Source organism: Mesitornis unicolor, unplaced genomic scaffold (assembly GCF_000695765.1).
Source record: "Mesitornis unicolor isolate BGI_N332 unplaced genomic scaffold, ASM69576v1 scaffold29152, whole genome shotgun sequence".
Classification (NCBI taxonomy): domain Eukaryota; kingdom Metazoa; phylum Chordata; class Aves; order Mesitornithiformes; family Mesitornithidae; genus Mesitornis; species Mesitornis unicolor.
This window is the reverse complement of record NW_010167610.1, coordinates 2280-9725: the sequence shown is the minus strand read 5'-3', so window position 1 is coordinate 9725 and position 7446 is coordinate 2280. Positions and strand designations below refer to the sequence as shown.

Here is a 7446-nt window from a genome sequence, read left to right as displayed (position 1 = left end):
TGCGGTTTTGGAGGGTAAGCTCGGTAGCCCTGCAGCTGCTGCCCATATCCATGCAGAGCCCGCAGCACACAGCACCGTGCAGCAGGACCTGCAAGTGCAGGCCCCGTGCCCACCTGCGCCCCCATCTCCGCTGTGCTCAGCGCTCGGAGCGGGAGCAGCGCACCCACGGGCACATAAAATGTGGGTGTGAAAGGTTTCAGCACTACCAGAGGGGCCTTACCAAAGGCTGCATTGTTATCACCAGGGCTTTGATTAAAGGTAACACTTTAAATTAAGGATCGGTTTATAAATGTTCTATTAATATTTAATGAAAGAACAGTAGAAGCTGCTCCGTTCCTTAATAACTTATAATAGACCCTGTTGTAAAATGCCTCTGTAATAAATCCCTAGCAGATGATTCCCTGACATGCTGGTTAGAGCAGACCATAACCAGGAGATGTTGGGGTATATATTCTCCTTGCCTCCCAGGAGTGTGACTCTCATTACCCTTAATGGGAGCCTTGCAAGCTTTCTAAGGAGGGAAGACACTCAAATGCTAATAGGAGGTATTTAAGGCGCAGAGCATGCAGTAAAGTACCCACGGTTTAATGAAGAGTTGCCGAAGGACGGGCAGGCGGAGCTGCAGCTCCTGGCAAGGGGGACAGCGCAGCCTGAGCCGCAGTGCCCGGGGCTGGGGTCACCGCACGCTGCCCCGGCTGTGCCAAGAGGTATTTTCTGCGGCTGTTTTTCAGTCAGAGTGAAATTCATTCGAAGGCTCTGGCGTGAGGAGGGCGTAAGGAAGGGACGAGTGCCAGAGCCTTGCATCTGCGTCAAACTGCGCCTCCGAAATCCGGCCTGGTGTGCGTGGGCAAGGCAGCCCCCGCTGTGCCACCACCCCGGCTGCTATCGGAGGGGAGCTCGGATCTGGGGAGCTCCCAGGCACGGCGGGAGCAGAGCTGGGGTGCGGTGGAAGGCGCCGTTGTCTGCACAGGGGCTGGGAGCAGCGCACGGGGGTGAGCTCGGGGCTGCCCTGCTCCTGGCACAGAAGCTGCTGCACCCGGGGCTTTCTGCTCTCCCGGATTTGCTTTGTTTTATTGTGGGGATCAAGGGGGGAGATGGATGGGCAATGGGCTAAACGCTGGAAATTCAGGTGTGCGTGAGGTCCTGTTAATCTGAGATGGCTTCGTGTGAGCGGAGCTCGGCTGCTGGAGCCAGGAGGGGCCGCGGGAGCAAAATGCACAAGCCAGGGCGTGCAGAGGCGCAGCTTCCTCAACAACATTAATGCTCTGCATTAAGACATGAGCTGGAACGCGTCCTGTGGGACTGTGGTGAGAATTAATGCCACTCTGGGAATCCAACCTTCTCGATTCCTTGACTTTGTGTGTGTGAATTCTCAAGCCGGTTGTTTCGTTGACTGAGGGGCTGATTTACTGCTCTTGCTTGTGATTCATAAAAGCAGAACCTGCTGACGGTCTGCAGAGCCCTCGGCTGTTTCCAGAGCATCCGACCACAGAGCGGGGACAGGGCTGGGGCTGACTGCTGCGGTCTGGGCTGCAATGGCCTCGGTGGCTGCAGGAGCGCGGCTCTGCCCGCGGGGTCTGTCCTGCGCCTGCGGTGCCGGGGGGACGGTGTCTCGTGGTGGCGCTGGTGGGACCCAGCTCATCCACCCAAGCAAATCCCATCCCATCCCACCCCATCCCATCCCATCCCATCCCGTGCCTGGGTAGGTTTTTAGTGCTCCACGTGGGAATCCTGTCCCGGGTGGCCCAGCTTCTGCCCTCAGCATAAGATTTAATTATCCATAGCAGCAGCACAACTCTCAGAGCCACCATTGTTATTAATGGCCATAAAAAGAACCATAAAAATGTGGCATGTTACATTTCTTGTAATATATGGTAATGAGGAACAATTTGTTTTCCCCTTTTGGTTTTGACCTCCCTCTCCACCTTTCCTTGCAGGTCCACGCACACGTGCTCCCTCACACGCTGCCTCAGCTCCTTCCAGCACAGCTCTCCCTTCCTTGCCGTTACAACCAGCTCTTTTCACGCCGTCCTTCGTAGCGTAGGTGTTGAATGGACCGCTGTGGTTTGCAGACTGGGGTGCAGCGTATGGACCGTGTCCTGGTTCCTCTGCTAGCTCCAGGAACAGCGTCCTCACCAAGATCCTCCCAACTCGCACTTTTCGGATGCTGAGATGGGCACAGAGAGCGTGTGCCTCCCAGTGCCTTTATGTGAGAGAAGTCAGAGCGCATTTAAATTTGGAGGCCAGATTTTCCTGTTGCGTTGTATCCCCCTGCACTCTCTGCAGGATGCTCACCTGTGCAGAGCAAAGCTCCTCTCTGCAGGCTGTGCCTGCCCCTCCTGTCTGCTCCTCCCTGTGCCCTTTCCCATCTCACCAGCGGGGCTGGGCACTCGCTGCTGCCTGTGGTCCCTGCAACCCGAAAACTCTCACAGCAGAGAGGGCACGGCCCGGTGCCCTGGCTCTGGTGGTCTCGTTCGTCCCTTCGCAGGGGTACTGAGTCACAGCAGGAGCACCGTGCGCTTTCCTAAAAGCCCAGCTTGTCAGTTCAGGGGAGTGCATGGGAATCTTGCTTTTTACTGAAAGAGGAGGTTGTTCTTTCAATCTGCCGTTCTGCTACGTGCAGGGAGCAGGCAGAAGGCCCCAGAAGGCTGATTGAAATGCAGTCTGGCATTTACCACTGCTTGAGCCAGCTCCTGAGCTGCAGAGCCTGTCTCCTGGTTTGGAGACGCCACTGGTGAGGGCTGTGGGGCGCTGGTGCCAGGACGAGGAGCGCTGCCTGCCGGGGTGAGCTGTGTGGTTATTTGGGTGCCGTCATGACTCCGTCCTTACCCGTCAGCCTTGCCCTGTTTGGAGACCAACCCCCGCCCTGGTCCTGGGGTGGCAAGGGTGAACTGGGAGCACTGGGAGCGTGCCGCACACTGAACTGGGCTGGTGATCTGGTGGATCCATGTGATGTGGGGGTGGGAGGCAGAACGTGCTTCTGTGCTGCTCTTGGCAGTGCGTTACCAGTGCTCAGTGTCTGAACAGGTACTGCTGTGTGCTGTTCCTGTGCGCTCGGGTCCGTGCCCTGCGCCAGGCACCTTTTCCCAGGGCTGTGCACGGGGCCCAAGGCTCTGAGGGCGGTGGTGGGGGTTGCAGAGAAGCCAGGCTTCTTTAGGGAGCTCCTGTTAGCAGGAGTGAGTGCTCACAGTCCTTTTCAGAGACTGGGGCAGGAACTTAAGTTGGCTTGGGACCAAACTGTATGTTTGGTTGTCTTGAGGAAATTAGGATATATCTACTAGTGTGCAGTGGGAATTAGTAATAAATGATGAAGGATTCAGTTGCTGCCAGCAGAGCGAAGGAAGGGTGAGTGTGCTGGCCCGTCTGTCGCTGCTGCGGTGCCTCTCCAGGGCACGGCCAATGCCCAGGGCTCCGCTCTGTGCGGTGCTGCCCAGGAGCTGTGGGGACGCCGGTTTGGAAAGGACTCGGCTGCTGGGCTCTGCAGTTTGTGGCAGGGAACACGTTGGTCCTGCTGCCCTGGGCTGGGAGGTGCCTGGTCCACAGGGGTCTCCAGGGGTGGGGACATCTGAGCTGAAGCACCCGAGAGCAGAGCAAAGCCCATAAGGATGGGGTTCCTGGAAGGGAGTTACCTGCTCTGTGCTTTGTCCTGCTTTGTTTTTATCACCCAGAGCGCATCAGCTGTTTGAGCAGATCTGGTGGTATTTATGTGATGCTGTAGGTATCCCCTTGCCTGGTAATTATACTGATTAATCTGGATCATGCGGGAAAGCCACATGTGCCTTGTACCAGAGGGTATGCCACCGCGCGTCTGTATTATTCAACTCTAACAGATGCTGACAAGAACTAGGGGAGCTGAGTCGGAGCTGGAGGTTGCTCTTGCTCTGTGAGCAGTGTCTGGGAAGGACGGAGTTTGGCAGATTTCCTGGCTGGAAAGGGTGAATCTGGGGAGATGATAGCGAGGACTTTCCATGCTGCAGACAGCGGCAGAGGCCCCTGCTCTTCTGCCTCTGTGCCCTGGTCAGATCTGGTGGTCTGCCGCCTCTGTTCCCTGGGGCCAGGTCTGGGGACCAGAGGCTCTTCTGGCTGCAGGAGATGGGACCATGTGAGTTTGCAGCTGGTGGGTGTTTATGGCAGCCCTCGGTGCCATGTTCGAGGAGTTGGCGTGGGGTACATCTGGAGACCCTGTCTGGATTTGTTGTGTTTGGATTTGTCAAGACCTCAGCGAATGGCAGGTGGTACCGCAGCACGTGGCAGGTGGTACCGCAGTGAATGGCAGGTGGTACCGCAGCCCGAAGGACAGGGCCAGGGCCTGGGGCAGGGCCCTGCTGGGCCTGCGCAGCCTGGGGGCACAGCTGCCTCGGGGGCTGCCCTCTGGGGCCCTGGGGTGGGGCCTTCATCTGCGCCAGACCCCGCTTCTCCAGGATGGCCTGGACGAACCGGGGGTGGCTTCTGCTCGTGGGCTGCACCCTCGTCAAATACCGGGGTTTTGTCTGCCGTGGCCACCAGAAGAACCGGGGGCGGCTGCAGCCGGTGTCTGCCCTGCGCTGCTGTGCCAAATGGGCCGGGCCTGCTCCCCGCTGGCGCGGGTGACCTTGGAGGTGTTCTGGGAAGCGCCTGAGCACTTTCTCCCATCTCACATGGCGTATTACGAGCTGTATCATTATGAGCAGCTCAGTTAAGTCATTACAGCTTTGGTGAATGCATAAGCTTTTCCCCTCTCATCCCAATTCATCACTATTGTGCTGACATGAATCATTTTCATTATAAAATGCTTCAGTCCCCGTTAATTAACAGAATTGCTTAAATTTCAATGAGATAGTGCGTGCCCAGAAATAGCGGTTTGGGGTTGGTGGTGGAGGCAGCAGTGGCCGACGAGCGCCACCGGCCGAGACCAGCCTCACGCAGGAGAACGGTGCTGGAGCAGGGCCAGGCTGCCGGCCCTCGGCGGGGGCTGCGGATCACAATGGGATGCATGTGGGGTGTGGGGTGCTCCCCTGCCCCTTTGGGTGAGCTGGGGTGGGACCCCTGGCCTGGCTTCCTCTGGATGGAGCCGGGGTTGACCAGGGAGCAGGTTCTGAGCAAGCACCCAGGGCAGGGGGGCTCCACAGCAGAAACCACTCCATGTTGGGGTGCTCCATAGCAGAAACCGCTCCATGTTGGGGTGCTCCACAGCAGAAACCGCTCCATGTTGGGGTGCTCCATAGCAGAAACCGCTCCATGTTGGGGTGCTCCACAGCAGAAACCACTCCATGTTGGGGTGCTCCATAGCAGAAACCGCTCCGTGCTGCATCCCACCCGTGTGCTGACTGGGAGCAGGGACCTGGTGATGGAGCAGCAGAAGGGCTGGGAGCTGCCATGGAGTGTGAACAGCAGATGCTGGAAGAGCTCGGGAGATGGGGGGTGAGGCAGAGCCTGCTCCCGAATCACGGGGCTGGAGGCAGAGGGAGTCCAGTAATTACAGAGCCAGAGCGACGAGGGAAGCTGGGGGAAATCGTGCCTGTCGGTGAGAGCTGGGGAGCTGCAAGGCTCTGAAACGGAGGTTATGTCTCTTACTGTAGATCCTGACAATGATAGTTGTTGGGATAATTGCTGGGTTCAGAAAGCAAGGCGAGATAAATGTCTGCGGAGCAGCCTCGCCAGCTCCTGCTGCACCTGAAATGTCGTTCAGAGGTGGGGGGTTCATCTCCCGGCTCAGTGGCATTTCTGGCTGCCTTTGGGCCATGGCACCGCTGGCTCCTCGGTGCGAGGCGTCCCCCGCAGCCGCTGCAGGAGGTGCACAGGGTCGCTGCTCTGCCGTTGCTCTCCTTGCTGCACCTCGGCAAGTGCCACACACAACTGCTGGGTCGTGCTGTTGGCCGCTGTGCCCCCCGGGGGGGACCCCCACTGCAGACCCCACCGCGCAGCCCGGCAGCCCCCCCAGCACCAGGCGGGATTACAGGGAAACAAAGCAGAGATGGGGGTTGCAGTTCACAGTGGGAGGAGGCAAAGCTGATAGTTAAACAGAAAGCCTGGAAGAGAGAGCAATTACAAAAGAGGAATCCGTGCTAAATCTGTGGGAACGTTAAGGAGCTGAGCTGGAGGGCATTTCAAGCTGATTCCTGGCTGTTCTGGGGTGTTGCTGGTACAGCGTGACTGGGAATGTGCCGCTAATGGTCTTGTCTCCATGTAGGCACTCATGCGTGCCCCTGGTGCCACCTCAGGGCAGAGTCATTTCTTTCTTTCTGTCTCAAAATACTTCTCCTCTGCTTTGTTTCCATGTAAATGAAACACTCCTGGGTGACATAGGAAGTCCTAACTTCTGCCATTTACAGTGCTTTCTGGGTTTTACTACTCTTTGTGTATTATTTTACATTCCTTTATATTTTAGTTCTGGTCATTTCCCCCAAGCCCAGATGACTACTGAAGACCTATAAACACTTTGTTTTTTAAGAGACTTCATTTCACAAAAAGTACTAACATGCCCTACATTTTGTTAAGCTTTGCTGTCTCTGGTGCATCCTCAGCCCCTGGCAGAGCCCCTGTGTCATCTCTGCTCTGCTGAACTTAGAGGAACACTTGAAAACGAGGGGTTTTGTGCAGACTTGTGGAAAATACACTGTGCCCCCATTTTCCAGATCAGACATGGGGCTCTGCAGGGATCTGTGCTTGGGCCATGAGGAACCTGTGAAACGGGGTGGGCACAGTGGGCTGGGAGCACAGTGCTCTTCTAGGGATGCTGTGGTGTGGTCCTGGGGACACCGTGATGTGGCCCTGGGGATGCTGCAGTGTCTTCTCCTAGGGATGCTGTGATGTGGTCCTAGGGATGCTGTGATGTGGTCCTGGGGATGCTGTGATGTGGTCCTGGGGACACCGTGGTGTCATCCTCAGGATGCTGCACTGTTTTCTCCTAGGGATGCTGCGAGCCTGGCTGCTGCCTGCACAGATAGGGATGAGTGGGCTGCTGCGGATTTGTGCCAAAGGGGCTTTGTGACTCAGCCTGGGCTCTCGCTCAGCCTTTCCCTGCACACCTCGAGGCTGGCCCCCGCACAGCCCCCGCATCTGTGCGAGTGCTCTGCTCCTGTGCCTCTGGCCTGCGCTGATCCTCCACGGATCCTCCGCGGCTCCCAGCCCCCGAGCCGAGGTTAACCCCGGCAGAGGTCCCCACTGCCGCTGTGAGGGGGATGGTGCAGTGGCCAGGAACCTCTCCTGGCTGCGAGGACTTGCTGGGATCGGGCTGGGGCCGTTCCTGGGCTCTGGGGATTTCTGGGATGTTTCTGCCTGGCCAATGACCCCCGGGCTTGTTCTCCTCTCCAGAGCCCTGCTCTGCCCTCAGCCGGCTTTTGCTTGTGTGGAGGCTGCCAAAGGGTTTGTTCCCCTTACTCTGAGGCCCGGCAAACGTTTGTGGTTGCCAGCGCGGTGCTCCTGTGGCCATGCAGCACCCGGGGCTGCACTGGGAAGGGCATGGCC

The 7446-nt window shown here is 57.7% G+C and overlaps 1 protein-coding gene across 1 annotated transcript in view; it reads left to right on the top strand.

Annotated features, from left to right (window-relative positions):
- Window positions 1–7446, top strand: part of LOC104536199 (cadherin-22-like) — a gene marked incomplete at its 5' end in the record, with an annotated part of 18741 nt that overhangs the window by 9034 nt on the left and 2261 nt on the right. The window lies entirely within an intron of this gene.